This window comes from Mobula hypostoma, chromosome 2, assembly GCF_963921235.1.
Source record: "Mobula hypostoma chromosome 2, sMobHyp1.1, whole genome shotgun sequence".
Classification (NCBI taxonomy): Eukaryota; Metazoa; Chordata; class Chondrichthyes; order Myliobatiformes; family Myliobatidae; genus Mobula; species Mobula hypostoma.
This window is the reverse complement of record NC_086098.1, coordinates 199155691-199183533: the sequence shown is the minus strand read 5'-3', so window position 1 is coordinate 199183533 and position 27843 is coordinate 199155691. Positions and strand designations below refer to the sequence as shown.

General features: G+C 41.5%; 1 long non-coding RNA gene across 1 annotated transcript in view; it reads left to right on the top strand.

Annotated features, from left to right (window-relative positions):
- The window catches only part of LOC134342797 (uncharacterized), an 85844-nt gene that overhangs the window by 47079 nt on the left and 10922 nt on the right, over window positions 1-27843 (top strand). Inside the window, exon 3 of the long non-coding RNA XR_010017098.1 lies at window positions 6798-6912. This is a non-coding gene — a long non-coding RNA (uncharacterized LOC134342797). The remainder of the gene's footprint in view (window positions 1-6797; window positions 6913-27843) is intronic.

The window sequence follows — 27843 nt, the reverse complement described above, 5'->3', positions numbered from 1 at the left end:
GAGATAACATTTAGATGCTTTGATAAAGCTTTATATTATTTAAGCACCCTTAAGTCTCAACTTCTGTTCTAGAGCATGAGCATCATACCAATAATTGGCAACTTAAAATACATTGTCAAGGTATTGAAAACGGAATGTATACTAATGAAGTGAAGCTCCCAGGCAACATTGGTGATTAAAGCTTGTAATCTAAGACACAGCACACTTTAACACCATATTAATATACTGAAGTTGTTCAATACATCAGTGTGCAGCTATGTTTTTCTGTGCGTTGATGGATAGTATGGAGGAACTACTATAAATCAGCAATAAAAAATATCTGAAAATAAACCAACAACAAACAGATTACAGAAGTTTAGGAAATGTTTGACAAAAAAAAAACATGGAGGGAAAGAACAGTGTTGATAAACACAGTGGCAATGACGTGATATTCCTTAATTATTTTGGAGGACCAGTCCTGGGCCCAGCACATAAGTGCAATTATGAAGAAAGCACTGCAGTGCCTCTCCTTCCCTAGGAGTTTGCAGAAATTCAGCATGATACCTAAAAATTTGACAAACTTTTATACATGTGTGGTGGAGAGTGTAACGACTGGCTGCATCACAGCCTGGTATGGAACACCAATGCCCTTGAACAGAAAGTCCTACAAAAAGTAGTGGATACAGCCCAGTCCATCACAGGTAAAGCCCTCCCAAACACTGAGCACATCTAAATAAAACAGTGTTGCAGGAAAGCAGCATCCATCATCAGGGACCTCCACTACCCAGTCTCTTCTCACTGCTGCCGTCAGGAAGAAGCTACAGGCGCCTCAGGACTCACGTCGGGTTCAGTAACAGTTATTACCAGTCAACCATCAGGTTTCTGAACCAAAGGGGATAACTTCATTCAACTTTACTTGCCCTATCATTGAAATGTTTCCTTAGCCAATAGACTCACTTTCAAGGACTCTTCATCTCAACATTTATTGTTTATTTATTATTAGCAATTCTTCTATTTGTATTTCCACAATTTGTTGTCTTCTGCACTCGCATTGAATACCCTAGTTGGGGGGTCTTTCATTGATTCCCAACGTTGTGCCCAATGCCGGTCCCCTAGGCCTGAGTCGACGTAATAGTTATTGATTCTGTTATGGTTATTATTCTACAGATTTATTGAGTATCTCACAAGACAATCAATCTCAGCGTTGTATATAGTGACATGTATGTACTTTGGTAAAAGGATTTTCTTTGTACTTTGAACTTTAATAATTCCTATCCTGTCAACAGTTTAAAATAAAACTGCCAACTTATATAAATTTTCATCAATGGGGTAATGGAGTGAAATTAAGCAGATATATTGGGATAAGTCCACTACTCAAAGATACAGTATGTGTTTATAGGGCGTAGAGCAGGGTGTTTAGCATGGAGCCTTGAGGTGCATTGATATTGATGATCAGCAAGGAGAAGGTGTGCTTACCATTCATCACTGATTAAGGTCTGCTGATGAGGAAGTCAAGAATCCAGTTGCAGAAGGAGGTATGGAGGCCCAGGTCTTGAAGTTTGATGATGAGTTGGGCAGGGTGATTGTGTTGAACACCAAGTTATAGTCCATGAATGGCAGCCTGATGTGTTTCTGATGTCTAGATGGTCTAGAGCAGAGAGAAAAATCAAATCTGTTGTGGACCTATTGTGGCCACAGGCAAACTGAAGCTCATCTAGGTTATCTCCATGGCAGGAGTTGATTCATGCCATAAACAATCTCTTGAAGCACTTCATTGCAGTTGATGTAAGTCCTACTGGATGGTAGTCATTGAGGCAGGTCACCAATCTCTTCTTGGCACAATAGAAGCCTTTTTGAAGCAATCCCATTCTCACTCAGCAGGTGCTCATTTGATGGCTTTTTAAATCCTTTGTGTCTCAGAATGAACCAGGTTCCCAAACTAAAAATTTGTCCTTGGTTGCAAGCACCTAAAGCACAATGTAGTTGTGTATGCATGTTGAACTCTTTCCAAAATGCCTTCAGTGTCATACAATTTCAGAAGCAGGTTAAACAGGCAGGAGTTACAATAAAGAATACTTAGCATGCAAAATTATAGAATTGTAGATATGTTCAATATTGAAAGGAGACCATTTAATCCACTGTTTTCCATAGTGAACGCAACTATAGACAATTTTCTATCCCCCGATGACTCTACTAAACAAAACCAAAGAAACAATGCGTGAAGAGCTGTAGACATCTCGATGTGTAAGTATTTAGTTTTAGGTGTGCTTAAACATTGACATTGGTTTGACTCAAATTACAATTTTTACTGTTATGAGATTCTTTCATTCAGGTGCCTTGCCATTCGGCGTGGGCAATCATGTCTCTCCATCCATCATGGTCCCTGACCCTCCGAATTGTATTTGTTGCCTCCCCTGTTTCTAACCATGATGTTATTCCATCTATCATTTTCATTCTCTGTCTGTCTCTGCTTCTTTTTCCTTCCAGCTTTCTAGTTGTAACTAAATGTTCTAATGTCTCTCTTCGCATGATGTGTCCAAAGAATTTTGTTTGCTGTTTTCTGATTTTTTTTTTTAAGTAATGTATGTTTTGTTTTTGTTCTCTGTAGAATTTCTTTGTTGGTTATCCTGCCTGTATATGATATGCATAGCATTCTTCTGAGGAACCACATCTCTGCTGCATTGATTCTTTTTTCCGTTGCATTTGTGATGGTCCATGACTCGCAGCCATACATCAATATTGTCATAATAGGGGGCATTGGGAACAGATCCAAATGCACGACACAGACACTGAAGTACTAGGAACAGGAATGGACAAAACTAAATGACGGGACAGGACACAGACTAGGCTAGGGAAGCAGGACCAGGACAAGGGACTGGGAACAAGGAGCCTGGGCATGGACTCCGAGCCAGAGACTGGACAAGGATCCAAAACCTGGGTCTTGACCTGGGCTCAGACCCCAAAACCAGGCGAAGATGTGAAGAGGCTTGGGTTCCCGGAGACCAGGCAAAGACGTGGCGAGGCTTGGGTTCCCGGAGACCAGGCGAAGACGTGACGAGGCTTGGGTTCCCGGAGACCAGGCGAAGACGTGACGAGGCTTGGGTTCTCGGAGACCCAGGTTCTTGGAGGCTCAGGTTCTTGGAGGCTAGACGAGGACATGACAGGGCAAGGGTACTTCGAGGCGACTCCTGGGCAGGTCACAGGACTCCACCCCACAGAGGCAAGGACAGGGAGGGATAGACCCAACCACAGGGTAACGGCAAATGGCCTGGCTTACCCAATGGAGGCAAGGGACAGGAAGGGAGCTCGGTCCAGGGTGGCTCCAAGACTCGAGGCGGTCAGTAACCTCAGCGGGCTACGGGACAGCCAAATCCATATCTCGATGACTGCACTAGCCTTCCACCAGTGGATTGCTCCAAGGGGAGACTGATGAGATGACCCAGCCACCATACTCAATCCCAGGGCCACTTATATTCCCAGCCCCAAGATGAGCATCAGGTGCTTATGGTTAAGTCCAACCGAAACAAGGGACAGCCAGAAGACCCGGAGTCCGGAGTCTGCAGACCAGGCCGTGAACTGGAATGTGGACTTCGGACCAGACCATGACAAATATAGGAAGAAGGTAGCAGCTGAGAGTTCTAAGGCAGATGCCAATTGCTATTTTCTTGTTCGTTAGGATGTTTCTCATTTCTGTAAATGCTGTTCTTGCCATTGCTATCCTTGCTTTTATGTCTGTTTCGCATTTGCCATCAGATGTTACCCATGATCCAAAGTACTTGAAGTTGTGAACTTGTTTCAGGATTTCATTTCCCAATACGATCCCACAGTTTGGGATATCAGCTTTCTTCGATATTACCATTATTTCAGTTTTCTTTTTGTTTAAGGTTAGGCCAAGTCTCTCGCTCTCTGTGTTGATGGTAGATACTAGCTTCTGTAGATTTACTTCACCGTTTGCTATCAGTACTGTATCATCTGCATAGCAGAGATTGTTGATATTGTATCCTCCTATACTTATTCCAGGTAGGTTTTGTATGGTTCTCATGATGTTTTCACTGTACAGAGAGAACAGGTCTGGTGATAGAACACAACCCCGTCTGACTCCTCGCTTTACTGGCTGATATTCACCAATCTCGTTGTCTATCTGTAGGTCTGCACTTTGCTGCCAAGAGATTCCTGATTATTCTTAGATCTCTTCCGTCGATATTAATATCTTTAAGTATTTTCATGATGACTTGGTGCTTCACTGTGTCAAAGGCTTTTGTGTAGTCAATGAAACAGAACTATAGGTCTTGTTGTACTTCTATTGACCTTTCGATAATATTCCTGAGAATATAAGTGGCGCTTGATGTTTCCTTGCCTTCAACAAAGCTGCACTGTTCTTCACTGATCTCTCATTTAATTTTGTTTCTTATTCTGAGCATGATGATTCTAAGTAGAATTTTTGTGAGGTGGCTCATTAAATTAATTGTTCTGTGTTGTCCACACTCTGCTGCACCTGGTTTCTTTGGCAGTGCAATGAATACTGTCTTTAAAAGTTCTTCTGGTACTTTGCCGCTGTTGTATATTCTATTCAATAAGGTTGTTAATTTCTCTACACCAAAATCTTCTAGCGCTTCATACAGTTCAACCAGAATATTATCTGGTCCTGATGATTTCCCCTTTCGAATTTTCTTCATAGCAGGTTCCACTTCTTCTTTCAGTATTGCTGGGCCCTCATTGTTGTTGCCAATATCAAAGTCGTCCTCTCGGTTTTTGTCGTTGTATAGGTCTTTGATGTGTTCTGACCATCTTTGCATTACTTTCCCTTTTTCCATAATTGTAGAGCTGTCTTTTGCTTTTATACGTCCTGTTGCTGCCCCACTTTTCTTCCGATTTGTGACCTCTTTGATCCCTTCGTGCATAACGTTTGCTGTTGTTGGTCTTCTGCAATTGTTCTATTAACTCACATTTATGTTATGAGATAGTAAGTTATTTTTCTCAGGATTTAAGTTCTGTCCATCTGAAGCCATTCTTTGCTCTTTTCTCCTCAGTCTTCTCTCTTCCACAGTTTCCACTAAGTTGCAAAATAAAAAAAAAATGCTGAAACTATGCATTAGGCCATGCAGTGTCTGTTGAAAGAGAAACAGGGTTAACGATTCAGGTTGATGGAGTTTCATCAGAACTCCCGTTTAAATTCTTCAGGCTCCGAGGATGGGTGCAGTTTAACCTTTCTACAGTTCAAATTTAATCTGACTGTGCCATCTCTCAACCATGCTTAAATCAGTCAATCAGCTGATCATGCTGTATTCTTAGCTACTGAGTTTACGATATGCTGTACTATCATTCTTTTTCAGCTTTAGTTTGCTTCATTGTGTTTATTGGCTTGAAATTAATTTTCCCGAGGTGTGGTCTATTTTCCTGTTGTTTCAGGATATCACAGCAATGTCTAAACAGTAATGCCCAAACTTCTTATCTTTTTTTAAGCATCAAGTCCCATTTTCAGCTCTGCTTGATTACTCATTCCTGTGGAAGTGTAGCAGTACAGTTCCTGAAAGCCTACACATCATGTGCTTTCCAGTTCATGCATCAGAGCTTTCTCTCCTATTTGAAAACCAAGAAAAATAGAACAGTAGATGCTGGATATTTGAATTAAAAAGAGAAGATACTGGAAGTATTTAGTAGGTGGACTGCATCTATGGAGAAAGAAAGTCAAATTTACCATTTCAGCTTGTTAATTGAAGAAAGGTCATCAAGTTGAAATGTTAACTAAAACTCACTCCACACTCAACTTGACCTGTTGAGTATTTCCAATATGCTCTATTTTTATTTCTCCCTCTCCTTTTCTTATGGCCATGGATGTGTGGTTTCATTTTCTGTACTTCTAATAAAGGACATATTTTGAATCACCTCTCATTGTTCTGGTTTCTCCTTTGCCTTTTCTATTATCCTTCTAGGTTCCTCTCTCCAGATTTGCCTTCCACTTAGATAAACCCAGATCATCCCCTGCATGAATTAGAAAGCTACAGATACTGGATAAAGCAAATACAGAAGATTCTGAAAATACTCAGACTGCAATATTAACTAGGTCCCTTTTTCAGTAGGTGCAGTCTACCCAGCATTTCTCTGGGCATCTCTTGGTCCATCTGAGGAATTGAATGAGGCTGGCAGCTCTACTTCATTACCAGCAGTGACCACACCACCTCCCACCCTATCCTGATGCCAAACTCTACCTTAAGGGATGGGTACCAAGTAGATGGATGGGTAGTGTTCATAAACTGATCGTCCTTTAGAAACAATGATACAGGATAATATGCCTTGAGGCATTCTGAAGAGTAATGTATGTTTTAACATCATGTCACCGCTTAATTAGGGTATTGAATTGATGATTGTCTGGACAAACTGCTTAACTAAACTGCATTGCTGTCTATCATTATTATCCCACCAATTTCAATTCCTTAACCAGTCTTTTATCAAATATCATATGAGAGATTAACACTAATTTTAAGATGTTGAATGAGCAGATGGGAGTTTTGGCTCCATTCCGTTGGCTCATCTCACTCACTCACTGATAAGCCTTCTGTTTTCCTTGATTTGATGCAAGCCACTTGATCTTTTTGCAGTTTGCATCTTTTCAGTAGCTATTCCAGGCAATTGTTTGATATCCTGAAAACTGAGAGTGATATTCATTTAAATAAGAATTGGATGAGATTCAACTGACAGCTTGGCCTGCAGATATATCTGAGAACATTTTGCAATTTTAATCATTCAATTATAAATCTAAATTGTTCTTTCTAACAATGTGCTGGTTAAAATATTCTCCATCTACTTTCTTGCAATAGGGAATTAAAAAAATAAGAGGATTCTGGTTTGAAGTCTTTTCCATGATTCATCATTGGATACTAAGCACTGTGGACATCTACAGAACCTTCTCATTGGAAAGAGACTGAATCTGTGGTAAGTGTTGTAGTAGCAATGTAACAATATAACATTTGTGCATTTCTGGCTGAACAAAATAGTAACAGCAGATGAAAAGTGAACTATCTTGTGTGACTATAGTGTGGCAATTAGATGTTGAGCAGAGTAAAAGGCAGAAGGAGTTATGGTTGGATGCACCTTGGTAGATCAGTGTCCTCAATTTCAAGTGCAAGTTTTAAGTGCTAATTCCACATCTAATGCATGAAGATCCAATCTCTGCAATCTCTTATATTATTGTGGGCATTATCTCATGGGGAAGGGAGTAGATTCCCACAGGAAAGCATCTGGATATCGTTCTGGGTTTCAAAAAATTATTTGACATCCACTAACCAGACTTCTCCAGATCATGATTGAGATAGCAAACAGAGTGTGTGTTGTTTCTACTGGCATACCCAGCCTGAAATTGAAACCCATTTTAGGATTCAAAGTGGAGGCGTTTCATAAGAATATCTCCAAATAGATTGCTCAGTACCTTAGCATGAAAGCTAAACTACAGACCAATAACCAGATTGAAAGGAGGAAGGCAGCAGAAAAGAAATTATAGACCGGTAAGCCTGACCTCAGTGGTTGGGAAGATGTTAGAATCAATTGTTAAAGATGAGGTGATTGAGTACTTGGTGACACAGGACAAGATAGTACAAAGTCAGCATGGTTTCCTTCAGAGAAAATCCTACTTGTTGGAATTCCTTGAGGAGATTACAAGTAGGATAGATAAATGGAATGCAGTGGATGTTGTATATTTGGACTTCCAAAAGGCCTTTGACAAGGTGCCACACATGGGGCTGCTTACCAAGTTAAGAGCCCATAGTATTACAGGAAAGGTACTAACTTGGTTAGAGCATTGGCTGATTGGCAGGAGGCAGCGAGTGGGAATAAAAAGATCCTTTTCTTGTTGGCTGCCAGTGACTAGTGGCATTCCGCAGGGGTTGGTATTGGGACCATTTCTTTTTATGCTGTATATAAATGATTTAGATGATGGAATAGATGGCTTTGTTGCCAAGTTTGCAGATGATACGAAGCTTAGTGGAGGGGCAGGTAGTGTTGAGGAAACAGGTAGGATGCAGAAGGACTTAGACAGATTAGGAGAATAGGCAAGAAAGTGGCAAATGAAATACAAATTTGGAAAATGCATGGTCATGCACTTTGGTGGTCGAAGTAAAAGTGCAGACTATTTTCTAAATGGGGAGAATCTGAGATGTAAACGGACTTGGGAACACTGGTGTAGAACACCCTGAAGGTTAACTTGCAGGTTGAGTCGGTGGTGAGGAAGGCAAATGCCATGTTAGCATTCATTTCAAGAGGTCTAGAACACAAGAGCAAGAATATAATGCTGTGGCTTTATAAGGCACTGGCGAGGCCTCACCTTGAGTATTGTGAACAGTTTTGGGCCCTTCATCTTAGAAAAGATGTTCTGGCATTGGAGAGGGTCCAGAGGAGGTTCACAAGAATGATTCCAGGAATGAAAGGGTTATCATACGAGGAACGTTTGATGGCTCTGGGTCTGTACCTGCTGGAATTCAGAAGGTTGAGGGGGGAAAGGCCTAGACAGAGTAGACATGGAAATGATGTTTCCCATGGTGGAAGAGTCTAGGACAAGAGGGCACAGCCTCAGGATAGAGGGGCACCCTTTCAAAACAGAGATGTGGTGGTGAATTTGTGGAATTTGTTGCCACATGCAGCTGTGGAAGCCAGGTCATTGGATGTATTTAAGGCAGAGATTGATAGGTTCTTGACTGGACATGGCATCAAAGATTATGGGGAGAAGGCCTGGAACTGGGGTTGAGGAGGAGAGAAAAAAAGTATCAGCCATGATTGAATGGTGGAGCAGACTCAATGGGCCAGATGGCATAATTCTGCTCTTATGTCTTATGGTCTTATGTTCTAAATTGAGTAAGATGTTGAACTACATTGACAAAACCATGGAGTATGAGTTAGAGGCAGCAAGCAATCATTTACTTTCTAGTAAACTATAACTTTAAAAATACACCATGGAGCACAGGAGAATGAGGAGTGACCTCATAGAAGTTCACAAAATTATGAGGGGCATGGATAAGGAGGATAGTCATAGTCTTTTTTACAGGGATGGAGAGTCCAAAGCTTGAAAGTACAGGTATAAAATAAGAGGGGAGAGATTTAAAAGAGTCCTGAAAGGTAACTTCTTTACACAGAGGGTAGTAAGTACCTGGAATGAGCTGCCAGAGGGGGTACAATTGTAACAATGGAGAGATATTTGGATAGGTACATGGAGCAAAGGGCCTAGAGAGATCTGGGCTGAATGTGGGCAACTAGGACTAGCATGGAGAATGCTGTGGTTGGCATGGACCAGTTGCGCATGGACCAATTGGGTATTACTCTATGACTCTAATGAAGAGTGACTCATATCAGACGGTTTCCCGTGCTGTGAATTTCATGAGCAATTTTGAAATGTAATTTTGGAAGGATATATTGCTGCATAAAATGATTCCCAAAATTAAGGAGACTACAAAATGAGGATTATGTGTATAAATGTTGGAAGTATTTAGAACAGGCAGCATCTGTGGAAGAAGAATCAGAGCTAATGTTTCAGATTGATGACCTTTTTATCAGAACTGGAGAAAATGTGGAGTGGGGGAGCTCTGGAGAGAACAAAGGAAATATAGATCTGTGATAGAGTGGAGATGAATATTGTCCAAAGTACACAATGATGTTTCACCACCAGAGACTGGTTTATGGTTGCTTGCTAATGATAGGTGAACTCTCTGGAGATGTATAAGCTGAGGGAGATGGATGAGGGTAGTAGAGAGAAAAGAAATCAATGTTGGAAAAGAGAAATTCAGGACACAGTTGGTGCCAGAAATCTGAAATAAAAGGAACTGCTGGAAGCACTCAGAAGGGCATATTCAAATAGCACACAGCTCTCAGATCCTCTCCTGGGCCGGTGCAGCTCTGCCTGGATAATCACCATTACTGCGATTACCCAGAGAGAGCTGGATTGCTCTCAGACTGCACTGATTAAGCAGATATTGTGTTTCAAAGGAACTTACTGAGCAAGAGCTGTATTGTTAGTAGAGCTAAATCTGACGGAGCACTCAAATAGTGGGTGAGGATGCACAGAGGAAGTGCTGCACAGTTGGAAGCAAATATTACGATATTGCTGCTTTGTTAAAGTTGTCTCCTTTCAAATTCAAGATCCTATCTGCCCTTTCAAGTTTCTAGAAAAGATCCAGGGCATGACAGTGGAAGAAAGTTCTGGATAATAATGGTTCTTCAAACAATATCATTATACAGATGATCAGGTCATTTCTCTTTCTGAACAGTTGCATTCTGTGGTCAATTAATTATGCCCAGAAGCTATTGCACTGAGTTTGGAGTATGGACTATTTGCTATGCTGGGTTTTTGTATTTGTTTTCTGAACAGAAGACGGTATAGGACCTGTACTCTTACTGCTTACTTTCTCCTCTTCCTTCCAACCTATCATCTCTGTAAGACTAAAAGACAATATAATATAATAGCAGAATCAGGGCACTTGGCTCATTGACAATCTGTTGAACATCATTACACTCTTTCTATTGTCAGTACAACCATAGGTAGAAAGACTTACGCACAATTGTGAATATGAACTTCATAACAATATGAATAAATGCAGTACCTGAGCCCAGAAATGAAAGGTAAAACTTCAGGAGGAACTTTACTAAGCAGAGGGTTCTTGGAATGTGAGTATGGTTGCCATGAGGACTAATTGAGGTTCACAGCACGGATACATTTAAGGGAAGGTCAAATAAAAAAGCACAAGAAGAACAAAGGAATAAAAGAACGGACAGATTTAATGATGAACCTTAGGGCTGACGATTTTGGGGTAAGTGGTTGCTTCTACAATATAGATCCAACCAAACCACTTGGTCGAATAGTTAGATATTACTGAAGTTCAGAAGGTTTTGGGATCCACTTTGTGCACAGATTGGCATCATGGGAAAGATTGGAAAGAAGCTGTAAAGATAAGATAGTAACACATTTACTTATTGGGAAGACATGGAGTCAAATTCATAGTAGTCTGAGAATTATCAGCTGACTCAGGACTGATCTGGATGTAATCTGATGTGTCCCATCAGCCTGAAATTATATCTCCTACAGCATCTGGGAATGGTGAGTTTGTTACAAACACACAGCAATAGAGCTGCTGCCCAATAGCTTGTGGCAAATGATTCAGCCCAGTTAGGGAACAGAAAGTGAAAGGGAAGGGGGGAAAATGCAGAAGGAACTTCAAACATCCAAAGGGGCTTCACGCGGAGCAGCCAGACAAAACTGACACCAGCCCCAGAGAAAGGAAGGTGAGCACAGCTGACTAATGACTGGCTTCAATCAAAGTTTGAAGAGAACTTCAAGAGAGAGAAGTAATGAAGAAGAGTGGTTTGGGCTGAGAACTCCAGAGTTTTGTCCCTTAGCAACAGAAGTGATGGTCTCATTAGAATCTATGACCTGTAACTAGAATTAGAGGAAGCCAGATATCTCCATGAGTCTCGAGGAAGCAGCAAAGATCGGAAGGTCTGGGTCTATGGTGCAGGAAAGTGAGTTAGTGCTGAATGGCACTCAGACTAAACACAGCAGTCACAGCTCCAATGGTTTAACAGGATTTTGTCCTATCAAAACTTTGCTGGAATGAGGCTGTTTACTTTGTCTTATCTTACAAACTGCAGCTTTCCTGGTCATTGCTATCCCTCTACTCTTTGCTATTTTCCCTGCTCTCAGATCATGCTTTCATATTTTGATTGAGACAATTTGAATACTATGCTTCTTCCAACATTACTAGTTCCCCTATGATCAGGGATTCCATCCTCCTAATTAGTCATTTTGTGCTTGTCTATATTCTACAAATTTCAGTTCTCACCAGGACACCGTTCAGCTTGCACCATGGAAGTGCTCACGCACACTGTGATTACAAAATTCTGTCTCGGCTGTGCCCTGATCATAGAGACAAAACAGGAGTCAGAAAGGGAGGTCATGGCTGCAGCAGGACTGCAAATGAGGAAGGAAAACAACCAGGAGCTAGGAAAGAGAAATTCCCATGGACAGAGAGAACAGCTGGAGAAGAATGTCCAGGATGCAGGCCAGTTTCCATGCCAGCCACAAGCTGGTGGTAAATCGCGATTGAACTGCCACATACAATGGAATATGGAGGAAGAGAAAAATAGAGTAGAAGTGGCAGAGATGCAACGAATTGGAAGCCCCTGAGAAGCCATAGGCACAAGGAGAAGTAAAACTGAACATCCCACTCCCTTTCTCAGAGCTGTGCACCAGGTCTTTGCAGGGACAGAACAGATCAAAAGTTTTCATTTTCTTCTCCATCCCTTCTCCATCTGACCCTATCAGCAAATTTTCACTTCCTCACGTCTATCCCAGTTTTCCTTTTGCTCATGGCCTTCAACTATAATATTCTAATGGCACTTCAATTGGGCCTGTGGCCTTGGCCATCTCCATCTCTCTGAACCCACTCTCAGTCTTTGGTTTTGTTATCCAGCTGAAATTTGCAGCAAGGGGCACTGATCAAAAGGGCTTGTTGCAATGCCCATCTAGTCCCAATGCACTGGAGCTTCCAGGCCTTCCAACCAATATTGGTTACAGTCTGCATGTTGCAGTTGTTTGATGTTACAGGATAACTTCAAGAAATACGTACGTTTCTTTGTAACATTTATAACTGTATTTATTAGGTCTTGAGGTGTTACAAAAACATTCTTTGTACAAGAGTACCAGCAAAGAGACCCACTTTTGATCTCCACACTGCTGTTCACAGGATTTTTTTGTCCAGCTTATGAGGAAAGTGTCATTTACCTCCCAGTCAAGGGGTGCAGCCTGGGGCCTGGAATATCATGTATTTCTATAAAAGTATTTGTTCTTTTTGAGTTTTTGTTATTCCTTTCTGTCTGTAATCTATCCTTAAATGCCTAGAAATTCAGTCCTGGCCTATAGTATTAAATACATTATACAATTGAAACCAGAAAGTAAACTGTAGATGCCGAAACAGTTCAAATGAACATTCATTGACTTGAAGTATTGAGTTTTTTTGTCTCTGGCTGACTTGCTGAATGTTCCTGGCAATGTTTTTGTTCTATGTTAAAGTGTAGTGACTGTCCCAGTTACCCAATTTCTAAAATTTGGTTTCAATGACAAATTTGGTTCCAATATAGAGGTTATCCATCACGTTTAACAATGACAAGAACCCTTTGTGGGGCAGTTCCATTTTCTTGACTTCAGAAGTCCAAGTCCAGTGGTATGAACAGGTGTGACAAACAGGGGTCTTCCTTGGTTACAGCAGATAACCGTGACATCTTTTGTGCCTTGTCATACCCTTCGCTCTCCACAGAGTGATGCAGTTCCACCTTCTCATTGTAGATCTCATCCGACCAGTCTGTCGGAGATAACTTTGTACGCTGGGACAGCCATGTGCCTAATTCACTGTGGTATGAGGCTGTTGAAACAGTGTACTGGTGTGTGACCGCTGTCACATGCAAACAACTACTTGGAACCAAGTGTCAAGTGGGGACCAAAGGTGAGTAAGCTGCCCCGGAATGGACATGACAAGCCCCATCAGTAGAGATGCTATCCCTCCCTGGACATCCTGCACACCCCAGTTCCAAAATATAGAGTATTATAAGCATGAACTCTGCTTATACTCCAAGACATTCTGTATCCCAAAGGAAGTCATTTAACTCACCCATGTCTGAGAGTGAATTAGTATGTGTCCCACCACTCCATATAGTATTCAGTATAAGAGCAAAACCAGCAGAAATCCATCAACTAACTAATGCTTTGTATGTGATGAGTTTAAACGTTATTGTTGGAGGGATCTACCTTCCAATAAAAGTGTGATCACTTGAGCAAAGTTAGTAGAGTTTTTGGCTACTATCAAAGTATTTCATAACCTGCCCATCCCAAAATCCTCCAGTGGATATAGGCCATACCTTCATGAGAGCCCTCATTGTCCTGATGCCGTGACTCTGGTTTGAATTTGCCATGGGCTGGTCCTCATTCACCCTGACTCAAGTAAAAGTACAGTTGACAGAGTTAATACAAAGACAGGTTTGGAAGTTCCTTAATTTGGGTTTTCACAAGATGAACATATATTGAACCCCAGGTGTTGTGCATATAAATTAGATTCCTGGTCTTAGACAGCCATATAGTGACAAACAACATGACAGGCTTTGCATCAGCAGTCTTCCACCATGGTGAAAGGCAACAAGGGAGCTTTGGGAGGGAGGGTAATGGGGACATAGGGAGTATATAAGTGAGGTGAGAGAAGATTACAAGGGGAGGGGGCTCGGGGTTTGATTGAGAGAAATGGATCCAGCGAAGATGAGTGGTAGGACGGTTTAATGCATGTAGGAGGCTCTTGGACAGGCACATGAGTATACAGAGAATGAAGGGATATGGACCGCGTGCATGCAGGTAGCGTTATTTTGGCACAGCATTATGGGCTAAAATGTCTGTTCCTGCAATGTAATATTCTATATTTCTGTTGCTGGAGGATTGATGTAGTGGAGGGAGAGGTGGGATGGGAAGATTGGTTGGAGGGTGGGGGCAGGGAGCAAGAAGGAAAGCGATAGGGAAGAAATTGGGATGGGGAGATTACCAAGATGTGGGTATAAGATCGTTGTGCTATGTGATAACATTTCTAGCTCTGATATCTGCTGTTCCCTAGTTTCCACAAGAAATTCTATAAAATATGTTCTGCCTTCTCCACGAATCCACTCAACAGTTCAAACTTGATTTTGTGTGATTGAAATCCTATTCCTTGGCAAACTGTTTGAACTGAAACATTTTCAATCAGTGACCCATTATACTGCATTTTAATGGTGGTTCAATGAAGAAGCAATTTCATAACAACCGTGTTACGTCTTCATGCTCTTATATTCATAAAGTACGTGTTTGTCCATTTTTTCACAATGCTTAGTATATAAGCTCTGAGTCATTTGTAATGGCCAGCACTGTGCTACGCTCCTCCTGCTGTGTGAACAAATGCAGTATTGACTTTGATGCCATCACTATGTGTTTTTTTTTAGTGATTCTGCTTGTTGATTTGGTTTAAAACTTTTTGCGGAGTGTGCACTTTATTACCACATGAGCAGTGCCCTGTACTCAGGCCAATAACTGACTTCATGTTTGCGTCTTTCTCTTTGCCAATATGTCCTTTGTGAATCTTTTGCAATATTTCTTTGCCTAAGCGTTCTGGTATGTCAGTCTTAGCTCTTGTATGTGCTATTCAATTGTTATTACTGTTAAAACTCTGCTGATTCAGTGAACTAATATATGGAGTTGGTCGAGATTATGGGCTGGGTTTCTCCTATTTTGTGAATGTTAAATCATCCCATTAGGAGTCAGGCAAAATGCAGTGCAGGCTTTGAGCTGGGTGTGTACTACTCACTGCAATGATGAGAAGACCTAGATGTTGTCTTTCACCCACAAATGAAGAATTATTCATAAGACAAACCATCTCTCTGACCAGCTGGAGGTCTCATCCAGCGTTTATCTACAACATACTGCTCAACTATCGCTGGTGAGCTGAGCACATGACTAAGTTTGCCAGTTCAACATTGTCTGTGTCTTTGCACACAACAGAAGCCACCCTCAAACACTCTAATGAGAGGAGCTTCGCAAACCATCCATCATCCGAAATAAAAAAATAGGAGTTTTGAGAGAGAGAATTGTTCCTGGACCACCTTTGGACTCCAAGTGTATTTATTTATTTAGAGATACAGCACAGAGCAGGCCTCCCCAGACTAATGAATTGCATTGCCTAGCAACCTACCTATGTAACCCTAGACTAATCACAGGATCGTTTACAATGACCGATTAACCTTCTAACTAGTACATCTTTGGACTGTGGCAAAAAGAGAGCGTCTAGCGGAACCTCATGCACCCTCGGAAAGATGTACAAAAATTCTTACAGAGGATGACTTATACATTCAGCTCTCCTTTTCACAAGACTACTAGCCAACAGTGGAAGCTGAAAGTGAGAGTGACAAGCATTACCCTCTACACTTCCACACTAGATGTGTCACAACAGCTATTTTGACACCATAGAACCATGTATTAGTTCACAATAGTTATTGAAAGAGGAATTCATCCAATGTAATCTGCCGTGTTCTTTTCATTGACTGTAAATGAACAAAATCAGTGCAGACACCTAGTGCAGATAATGGACTGTCTATGTACAATGCTTTTAATTACTTCATCCTCCATATCTTTATTTTCATTGTAACATTCAAGATGATTGTCAATACCTTCAAATTCTTCATATAGTTCATAACTTGTTGAAGAAATGAAATCATTTCATTTTCAACCCCAGCAGTTTCTGGCCTCTCCAAGCCTGAATGCTTGAAACCTCAGCGAGCAAAACAGGTCTGAATTGTCTTACTGCTTATCTCTCGCCAGTTATCAGTGACAAAAATCACTATCTTTTAAACAGAAGCACACACAACTGATGCAATTTAAAAACTATTCACTCTAAGCATGGTTCACTGTCTAACAACTACACAAGAGCACACAACTGACACTAGTTAGAAACTGTTCAACAACAATCTCCTTTGCTAATCAAGCTGCATGGCATTCCAAATAAACAAAGGCAATCCTAGCTATTTTCTCGATTAGTTTTTGTTCTTCAAGAATTTTTCCAAATACGCGGCTGCCCTGATTAACCGATGGACCAATTAATCGGAATCCACAGTACTTGTTAAGTAAATGTTCTGTTTCAAATTTAAGGGCAATTCTTCTCCTGATGGAAAGTCTGAGACTGACCTAGAGACCAGGTCCAGTCCAGGGCTAAGGCCTCCCGCCAATCAGTAGCTCAGGTGCTTTGAGAAATCTCACATAAAGATTAGATCAAAGGAAATGGAAATTGTGCATCAAAGCAATAGCTACAAAATTAAGATCCTAGTAGTGTGGTGAGGGATCTGACAAAGGAATGGCTTTGCTAGTGAGCAGAGACTGGAAGGTTGACTGTTGAATACTTGCTGCGTTATTTCACCAATCACCCAACTTCCAGCTGAAGCAGAGATTAGTACAAGCAATTTACTGCTGAGTAAATATCTGCCAATTGATTAGATGCTTGGGCCTAATGTCATAATTCAAACATTCGTTGACTCTGAAGTACCGTTTCTGTGATGCATTCAGAGAGCACAGTGTTACAGATTACCAGCAATGAAGCTAAGGAATTCCTCCTCTGTATCCCATATTTAACTTTCTTTCCATTGCAATTTCTACTAGCTCATGAATGGCCAGTCTGCCACCATCAACCTTATTTACAGAGACCCATCCCTATAATCATTATAATATCTGCTCTCAGGATGAGGCTTTTCATTCCAGAACGAAGGAGGCATCTTCCTTTTTTATGTAAAGGGGCTTCCCTTCCTCCACCATCAACTCTGCTCTCAAACGCATCTCCTCCATTTCTCGCACATCTGCTCTCACCCCATCCTCCCGCCACCACACTAGGAATAGGGTTCCCCTGGTCCTCACCTACCACCCCACCAGCCTCTGGGTCCAACATATTATTCTCCGTAACTTCCGCCACCTCCAACGGGATCCCACCACCAAGCACATCTTTCCTTCCCCCCCCCTTTCTCCTTTCCGCAGGGATCGCTCCCTATGCGACTCACTTGTCCATTCGTCCCCCCCATCCCTTCTCACCAATCTTCCTCCCGGCACTTACCCTTGTAAGCAGAACAAATGCTACACATGCCCTTACACTTCCTCCCTCACCATCATTCAGGGCCCCAGACAGTCCTTCCAGGTGAGACGACACTTCACCTGTGAGTCGGCTGGGGTGATATACTGCATCCGGTGCTCCCGATGTGGCCTTCTATATATTGGCGAGACCCGACGTAGGCTGAGAGACCATTTCGCTGAACACCTACGCTCTGTCCACCAGAGAAAGCAGGATCTCCCAGTGGCCACTAATTTCAATTCCACATCCTATTCCCATTCCCATTCTGATATGTCTATCCACAGCCTCCTCTATTGTCAAGATAAAGCCACACTCAGGTTAGAGGAACAACACCTTATATTCCGTCTGGGTAGCCTCCAACCTGATGGCATGAACATTGACTTCTCTAACTTCCATTAATGCCCCACCTCCCCTTCGTACCCTATCCCTTATTTATTTTTTTTATTATTTTTATTTTTTTCCCTTTTTTCCTCTCTTTTTTCTCCCTCTGTCCCTCTCACTATAACTCCTTGCCCATCCTCTGGGCTCCTCCCCCCTTTTTTTCTCCCTAGGCCTCCCGTCCCATGATCCTCTCCCTTTTCCAGCCTCGTATCCCTTTTGTTGATCAATTTTCCAGCTCCTAGCTCTATCCCTCTCCCTCCTGTCTTCTCCTATCATTTCAGCTCTCCCCCTCCCCCTCTCAAATCTCTTACCATCTCTTCTTTCAATTAGTCCTGATGAAGGGTCTCGGCCTGAAACGTCAACTGTACCTCCTCCTATAGATGCTGCCTGGCCTGCTGCGTTCACAAGCATTTTTTGTTTGTGTTGCTTGAATTTGAAGATTTCCTCGTCTTTGAGCCCATAATCATTTCCATGAGTTTATATCTATATTCAGCACCCATAATTTCCAGATTCATTGATTTTGCTTTGCCACTCTCTCCCTGAGGTACACATCCCTTTCTCTGATGATTGTTGTGTTGATATAGATTTCTCTAGATTTCTTAATTGGCTGTTGTGCCAAACTAGCTCAATTACATTAAGAACTGTCAAGTGTCTTGGATGTTAGGAATAATAGTGTTCCTGAAATGCTTTGCCAATATTCCATGGCACTTCTTAAAAGAGAGCATGAATAACTTTAACCTTTGCTGCTACTCTATTGGATTGTGCATCCTTCTTAATTTTGACTTTTATTCAAGTGAGAATTAGAATTAAGAGAGGTGTTGAATGGGCATTTGATTTAATAACAATCATTTTGTGCTTTTTTTTGGTCACGCTGAAGTTGCCCTCAAAGATTCAAAACTATATGGCCAAACGCAATTAGAAGGCAGGGAAGAGTCAAGCTCAGGCAGATGGTAAGAAAAGGGAGGAGAGGGAAAACAGCTACCTAAAGGAAAATAGATAGGTTTTAAGGGAGATATAAAATGTGGGGGAGGGAAGAGGTGGGGAAACAGAGAAAGAGAGGAGATGAGGAGAAATGAAAAGGCAGTATGAAAGAAGGGGAAGAGAATAAAGCATCATTTCTGTTTATCTTGTTTTGTTTCATTCACCATCTAATCAGTTGCACATTGTTCTTAAATTCTTTATTTCTATCTGCTTTTTTTTACTTTGTTCCTTCTTTGTTTTTGGGATTGTGTACTGCATTGCTGACCGGCCTTTCTCACTAACCTTGTTGACTTCCTGATGTTATTAGTTTCTAACTATTGAACATTTATCTAAGCATTCTTCAACCATCTAATCATAGTGATAAAGGAAATTACTTAGACCAAGGAGAAGGAATAGTTTACTCTTTTAACCATTTAGGAAAAAAAGCCTTCAGAATAGTTAAAATTCCCTTATTTGAAAATGCCCTTGTGTACTTGTCAATAGTCAGTCCTCTTGGTTTGGGCAAGACTTGCTTGCATTCCAGGTTTGTGAAAAAGGAAGGTGCCTGACTCTAAATTATTTTAATATGGTGTGGCTGTGTACACCAACTATTGTGTGCCATTAACAGAGTGCAGGCTTGAGCCAAAGAACAAGAATTTCCAACTCAATTCCAGCACAAGCTTAGCTCACAAGTATGCACATTCACAGATACACACACACACCTATGCCCTTTTCCTCAGCTCTCAACCCTTGAACCGCCCACTCTCCTGCATTCCTACCTCTATCCTTCTTTCCTGAGTTGCCTGCTTAGTCACCCTTTCCCTTGGTTCCCTTCCCAGTCCATTTCCTCTCTCTTCATTGGCTCTTTGCACCCTTCCTCTCAACTCCCCATTCCAAACCCCACTAATTTTAAGCTTTATCCAAAAGTGAGTGACCCAGCAGCTGCCACCACTTGGCCCTGGTAGGTTCGTTCCCTGATTACCAAGTGCCCTTCTGGCCCCTGTAGCCATGTTGTCCAAAGCCTGTGACCTATTCCAGAACAATTAGACCTCTCACAAAAATCTTTGAGAGAATATTTATCTGCCTGCTCAGAGCCACCCAATGTCAGCAGAACTCCCAGTATTGTATAGGTGGTAAGTGGGCCCCATCACCAGATTTCCCAGCTGATGGGAATGGAAAGGGACTCATCCTGTGAGAGCAAGAGTACCTCGTAGGACTAACAACTGGTCTGAGTCCAGTTAACTGAGGTACATGTTAATGTGGCACACCACCTCACAAAACGTCCAGCATTAATCTTTAACATTTTTTTAAAAATTAGCCTCAATTGTGATAAAAAGTTGCTGAATACTCCTACATCAATTACTTATTCAATGTAGATAGAAGTGGAATAGAACTTTATAGAACATTCACTCTTTTCACATTGTGGTGGACCTTTGTCTCTGCATGTCTGGATAAATGCCTCTGAGAGCTGAATGTCCAAGGATACACGGTGTATCGGAAGGATAGGAAAGTAGGCAGAGGGGGAGGCATGGCTTTATTGGTAAGAAATTATCTTAAATCATTAGAAAGAGGTGATATAGGATCGAAAGGTGCAGAATCTTTATGGGTTGAGCTAAGAAATTGCAGGAGTAAAAGGACCCTGATGGCAGTTATTTATAAGCCTCCAAACAGCTGCAGTGATGTGGACTACAAATTACAACAGGAAATAGAAAAGGCTTGTCAGAAGGGCAGTGTTATGATAATTGTGGGGGATTTTAACATGCGAGTGGATTGGGAAAATCAGGTCGGCACTGGATCTCAAGAGAGAGAATTTGTAGAATGTCTGCAAGATGGCTTTTTAGAACAGTTTGTTGTTGAGCCCACTAGGGGATCAGCTGTACTGGATTGGGTATTGTGTAATGAACCAGAAGTGATTAGAGAGATTGAGGTGAAGGAACCCTTAGGAGGCATAACATGATAGCGTTCACTGTGAAATTTGAAAAAGAGAAGCTGAAATCTGATGTGTTGGTATTTCAGTGGAGTAAAGGAAATTACAGTGGCATGAGAAAGGAACTGGCCAAAGTTGACTGGAAAGGGACACTGGCGGGAAAGATGGCAGAGCAGCAGTGGCTGGAGTTTATGCGAGAAGTGAGGAAGGTGCAAGACAGGTATATTCGAAAAAAGAAATTTTCGAATGGAAAAAGGATGCAACCATGGTTGACAAGAGAAGTCAAAGCCAAAGTTAAAGCAAAGGAGAGGGCATACAAGGAAGCAAAAATTAGTGGGAAGACAGAGGATTGGAAAGTTTTTAAAACCTTACAAAAGGAAACTAAGAAGGTCATTAAGAGGTAAAAGATTAACTATGAAAGGAAGCTAGCAAATAATATCAAAGAGGATACTAAAAGCTTTTTCAAGTATATAAAGATTAAAAGACAGGTGACAGTAGATATAGGACCGATAGAAAATGATGCTGGAGAAATTGTAATGGGAGATAAGGAGATGGCAGAGGAACTGAACGAGTATTTTGCATCAGTCTTCACTGAGGAAGATATCAGCAGTAACCCGGACACTCAAGTGTGGCAGGGAAGAGAAGTGTGCGCAGTCACAATTACGCCAGAGAAAGTACTCAGGAAGCTGAATAGTCAAAAGGTAGATAAATCTCCCAGACCAGATGGAATGCACCCACGTGTTCTGAAGGAAGTAGCTGTGGAGATTGCGGAGGCATTAGCGATGATCTTTCAAAAGTCGATAGATTCTGGCAAGGTTCCAGAGGACTGGAAGATTGCAAATGTCACTCCGCTATTTAAGAAGGGGGCAAGGAAGCAAAAGGTAAATGATAGATCTGTTAGCTTGACATCGGTTGTTAGGAAGTTGTTGGAGTCGATTGTCAAGGATGAGGTTACAGAGTACCTGAGGCATATGACAAGATCGGCAGAACTCAGCATGGATTCCTTAAAGGAAAATCCTGCCTGACAAACCTATTACAATTTTTTGAGGAAATTACCAGTAGGCTAGACAAGGGAGATGCAGTGGATGTTGTATATTTGGATTTTCAGAAGGCCCTTGACAAGGTGCCACACATGAGGCTACTTAACAAGATAAGAGCCCATGGAATTACGGGAAAGTTACATACGTGGATAGAGCATTGGCTGATTGGCAGGAAACAGAGAGTGGGAATAAAGGGATCCTATTCTGGTTGGCTGCCGGTTACCAGTGGTGTTCCACAAGAGTCCGTGTTGGGGCCACTTCTTTTTACATTGTACATCAACGATTTGGATTATGGAATAGATGGCTTTGTGGCTGAGTTTGCTGACAATACAAAGATAGGTGGAGGGGCCAGCAGTGCTGAGGAAACAGAGAGTCTGCAGAGAGACTTGGATAGATTGGAAGAATGGGCAAAGAAATGGCAAATGAAATAAAATATTGGAAAATGTGTGGTTATGCACTTTGGCAGAAGAAGTAAACGGGCAGACTATTATTTATAGGAAGAGGCGCAGTCGACGTTTCAGGCCGAGACCCTTCGTCAGTCCTGACGAAGGGTCTCGGCCTGAAACGTCGACTGCGCCTCTTCCTATAGATGCTGCTTGGCCTGCTGCGTTCACCAGCAACTTTGATGTATGTTGCTTGAATTTCCAGCATCTGCAGAATTCCTGTTGTTAGACTATTATTTAGATGGGGAAAGAATTCAAAGTTCTGAATGCAACGGGACCCTTAAGGTTAACCTCCAGGTTGAGTCGGTAGTGAAGAAGGCGAATGCAATGTTGGCATTCATTTCTAGAGGAATAGAGTATAGGAGCAGGGATGTGATGTTGAGGCTCTATAAGGTGCTGGTGAGACCTCACTTGGAGTACTGTGGGCAGTTTTGGTCTCCTTATTTAAGAAAGGATTTACTGACGTTGGAGAGGGTGCAGAGAAGATTCACTAGAATGATTCCGGGAATGAGAGGGTTAACATATGAGGAACGTTTGTCTGCTCTTGGACTGTATTCCTTGGAGTTTAGAAGAATGAGCGGGGACCTCATAGAAACATTTCGAATGCTGAAAGGCGTGGACAGAGTGGATGTGGCAAAGTTATTCCCATGGTGGGGGAGTCTAGTACGAGAAGGCATGACTTAAGGATTGAAGGGCGCCCATTCAGAACAGAAATGCGAAGAAATTTTTTTAGTCAGAGGGTGGTGAATCTATGGAATTTGTTGCCACAGGCAGCAGTGGAGGCCAAGTCATTGGGTGTATTTAAGGCAGAGATTGATCGGTATCTGAGTACCCAGGGCATCAAAGGTTATGGTGAGAAGGCGGGGGAGTGGGACTAAATGGGAAAATGGATCAGCTCATGATAAAATGGCGGAGCAGACTCGATGGGCCAAATGGCCGACTTCTGCTCCTTTGTCTTATGGTCTTATGGTCTTTAAGGAGAAGATCAAGGTTTCAATAAACTTTGAAATGGAGTAAAAGAAAATTCCCATGTTAAATGAAATGAAACGAAGTATCTTTATTGTCATTGCATAGTACAATTTGTCATGCACCAATACAGCGAAAATGAGTTTGCAACTCTCATACTCAATGCTATAAAACAAGTAAAATAAATAAGCAATAAATAAAATCCAGTAACCAGCCAGTACAAGCAATGTCCAGCAGTACAAAAGCACAACTCAGATGCATGACAGCCATAAACCAGTATTAAAGTAGCAATATAACAAATTTATGGAAGATGCTTGATCAATTGGTTCAGAGCAATTATAGCTCTGGGGAAAAAGCTATTTTTCAGTCTGGAAGTACGGGCAAAGAAAATCTTATAACATCTGCCAGATGGAAGAAGTTCAAACAGATGATTGCATGGGTGTGTATTGTCCTTACAGATGCTTGTAGCTTTCCTTAGGCAGCGTGAGCTGTAGGTGTCCTCCAGGGCTGGAAGCTGTGTCCCGATGATCTGTGCGCTAGAGACGACCCGCTGAAGTGCTTTCACATCAGCTGCTGTACAACTCAGATACCACACAGAGATGCAGTATGTTAAGATGCTCTCTATGGTGCAGCTTAAGGAAGAGTGAGATGGAAGCTATCTAGCACTTAAAACTTATTGGATTGGAAAAATATAATGGTGTAAAATCATAGGAGGAAGACAAATAAAGATGGGTGAAAATTCAATTAAAGCTCAAATTTGACATGATGAAGTATTTCTGCCAAGGAATAGTGATCAATAGCTGTCAGTTGTCTGGTCTCATACAAGTGATAATTATTGTGAAAGGCCATGGATTGTTCTAGAAAAATTAACAAAGTGAGTAAAGTTGTCTCACTCACTTGCATTCCTTTCGAGATCTGATATTATCATTTAATGTATATTTTGGCTCCAGTACTGTTTCGATAACGATAATGCTGGTATAAAGCCTTGCAATGGATTGTGGTCCAGCAGCAGCATGAGAGAGAGCTAATGGGTCTAAGTTTTTTTCCAGTCTCCATAAAGCTGTAATGAAACAAGCTTCTTCTCTATTTGGTGGGACCCCACCTGGGAATATGAATGACAGTAGGCTCACGGCCAGAGAAAATTAGCAGAATGAATTAACTTTGCATCAAGTTCATTTCAACTGCTTTAAAATAATTCCTGATATGATTTTCTAACCCTTAGTGTTCCAATCCCCACATACTCTTACTCGCCTTACTCCTAAAGCCTCTTGTTCTAGTCCTACAAATCTCCGGTCTTTTACACAAGAAGAGTAGTGAGACATTCTCCAATAAGGCTTCACCATTGAGAGCCATACTTTCAGCTATGTAAGCCTTGTTCAGGACTTAGCCTCCCTAAATTCCTTAACTTCTCTTTTGTGTTTTGTTGTTTCAAGTTGGTGCTTCCAGCCAATCTCTATGGTTGACCTAAGTAAAAAGAGAAAATACTGGAAAACTCAGCAGGTCAGGCAGCATCTGTGGAGGGAGAAACAGAGTTAACATTTCAGGTGAAAGACTATTTTCCAGAACTGATTTTCCACCTCAAATGTTAATTGTTTTTGAAATTTCCAGTACTCTTACTTTGCACCTGACCTAGGTGAATTCAGTTTTGGAAGTTAAAATAACAGCCTGGTCACTGTTTACACAACACTATAAATTCATGATGGTGGATAGGAATTACCTCCCATTACAGGCAAATATTTTGTGTTGCACTTCTGTTTCCAGGTGTTAGCAGGCTGTCAACAAAGATAGCAACAGGTGAAAACTCAGCACCAGGTTAAGTGTGAATTGATCGAAACATCAGCAGTTATGTAATTGATATCATCAACCCAGGAATTAACTCTGGTGGCATTTGTTAATAAAAACAATTTTAAAACATCTATTGGACATTTTTTCACCTTATGGAAATGAAGTAATTTCCCCCCTAGTCAATGCTAAACCTGTCTTTGGGAACATTCAGTGGATGCCCATGCAAACACGTACACTCCATGTAGGTCGCATCTGAACACAAGATCAGGCCCAGGTCCTGTTGTGGAGAAGTAGCACTAACTACTATCTCAATGTGCTGCCAAAATAATTTTACCCCCCTTACCCCCACTAACCAGAACACTGACATGATCATCCTTTTACAAACTTTCTCTCTGACCACAACGTAGTCCCCAGTCGGGCCCATGACAATAAGGTGTCCCCATCCATTAAAACAAACTTGGTCTTCTTTCAGTAATGAAAACTGCAAACCCCATTCACTTCTGCTGAAATCAAATGAAATTTATTCTTTGGCTCCCTGCTGTAAAGCCCATGTTACATAGAAGCATAGAAACATAGAAAATAGGTGCAGGAGTAGGCCATTCGGCCCTTCGAGCCTGCACCGCCATTTATTATGATCATGGCTGATCATCCAACTCAGAACCCCGCCCATCATTCAGATTCATTGGCTCTGATCTTCTGAATGGAGTAGAAAATAGGGCCAGTTCAACAAAGAAGACTACTTTTTGATCTTGTGGTATATTGAAATACCAAGTTGTTATTCGGAAATTTGTTTTATGACCAGAAATTGACATCAGTGACCCAAATTTTCACTTATATGGTGACGTTCATTGACTCAGGATGTCCAAACTTGTTTGTAGCCACTCAAAGTTCAGCTATTGTTATAATCTAGAATACAAAGCAGCTAGTTAAATGTTCAGCAGCAGTTTTTTGATCTGCTACCAGGATTCATGGCATTGACCATCTGAGAGAAAGGTCCACTTTGCCTGGATTTTGCTCTCAGCACCTTGCTGCTGAGGTTTTTAGTGCATAAAAAGATTTCTTAGTCTCCCTTGGACTGCATACCATCACTGGCAGCCCTCAAAATCTTTGATTATACATCTGATACGTGGTAGCACATCCCCTAATATTCATCCCTTCAAAGCTGCTTTTCTTGATGCCTTCAATAAAATAACTCATTTCCTAAATCCTGTATGTCCTACTTCCAGTCTACCCATGACCAATCTGATATAGTTGAGGAAAGCTCTTGGCGAATATTTTCGTGTTTCACAAGATGCCTTGGATCTTAGGTACAAGAAAAGATTGCTACAAGTTGTTTCATTTCATCTATCAGGAGCCAAAGAATTCAACTTTAGTGATGTTGATTAAGAAATGAAAATTAGTTCAACTGCTTTGTCAAACAAATTGCCAAGGGATCTTCAACAAAGAAATCATGATTTCCGTTATTATTTATTCAAGTACTCTCTCAGAAATGTAGAAGAGAAACTGCCTGGAGTATCGGTGACAAACAAGTGAAAATCTGCAGATGCTGGAAATATGAGCGACACACACAAAATGCTGCCTGGCCTGCTGAGTTCCTCCAGCATTGTGTGCATGTTGCTAGAGTATCAGTGAAGTGGGTTTAGCACACAATCTTATCACTCAGAAGCAGAGTTTCTGCCAGCTGAGCCACGGTGGTTGTTGGTAGACTCATAGTGTTACACAGCATGGAAGGAGGCCCCTCTGACCAAGTCAAACATGCTGACCAAGATCTCTATCAGAGCTAATCTTCTTTGCCTATTTTTGGCACATATTCCTCTCGACCTTCTCTAACCATGTACCAGTCCAAATGACATTTAAGCATGACAATTTTACCTGCCTCTACAGCTTCGTCCGGCAATTTGTTCCATATACTCATCACTCTTTGTGTGATCCTTTTTAAATCTTTCCCCTCTCACTTTAAATCTATGCCCTCTAGTTTTAGGCTCTCCTACCCGTGGAAAAAGTCGGTGACCAGCCACCTTATGTATGCCCCTCATGATTGCAACTCTCAGCCTACTACACTCCAGGGGAAACACCCCCCCAGTTTATCCAGCCCCTCCTTATAACTCAAGCCCTCCAGACCCAGTGATATCCTCATGAATCTTCTATAACAAGAACAAGGAGATACAAGAACAATCAGCAACACTAAAGTGAATGTCAGCAAGAGGTTACAGTATTAGATTCAGTGGGGCAAGAAGGCCGATGAGAAATGATGCAAAATGAGTGCTGTCACACTGGCCATATGGTAAACACTTAGTTCAATTGATATTATTGGAGCTGACCAGTCTGACAGAAAATTGGAGGTCAATTTGATGCTGCTATTTGGTGCTCACACTCGAGGCAGATTTTCCTTCACTAAATGTAGCAGACAATCACGCAGGTAAGCAGCAATCCAACGTAAATTGAATTATAACTTTTTAAGTAGTTGGGAGATTGAATGAGACATTAATTATGGAAAGCACAGCAAAAGAAGCAGTGAGTAATGGAAAATGTAATGTTTATCACAGATGTGATTCCCAGAAACTAACTACGACAAACATTAATTAAGTGCCTGTCTGACAACTTCATCTTCATGTGACCACAGGCAATAGGAGTTATGGAGTCTGCCGTCCATTAATCTGCTTATCATAGTGTGTAGAGCCAATGCAAAAAGAAAAAATGAACACTGAGAA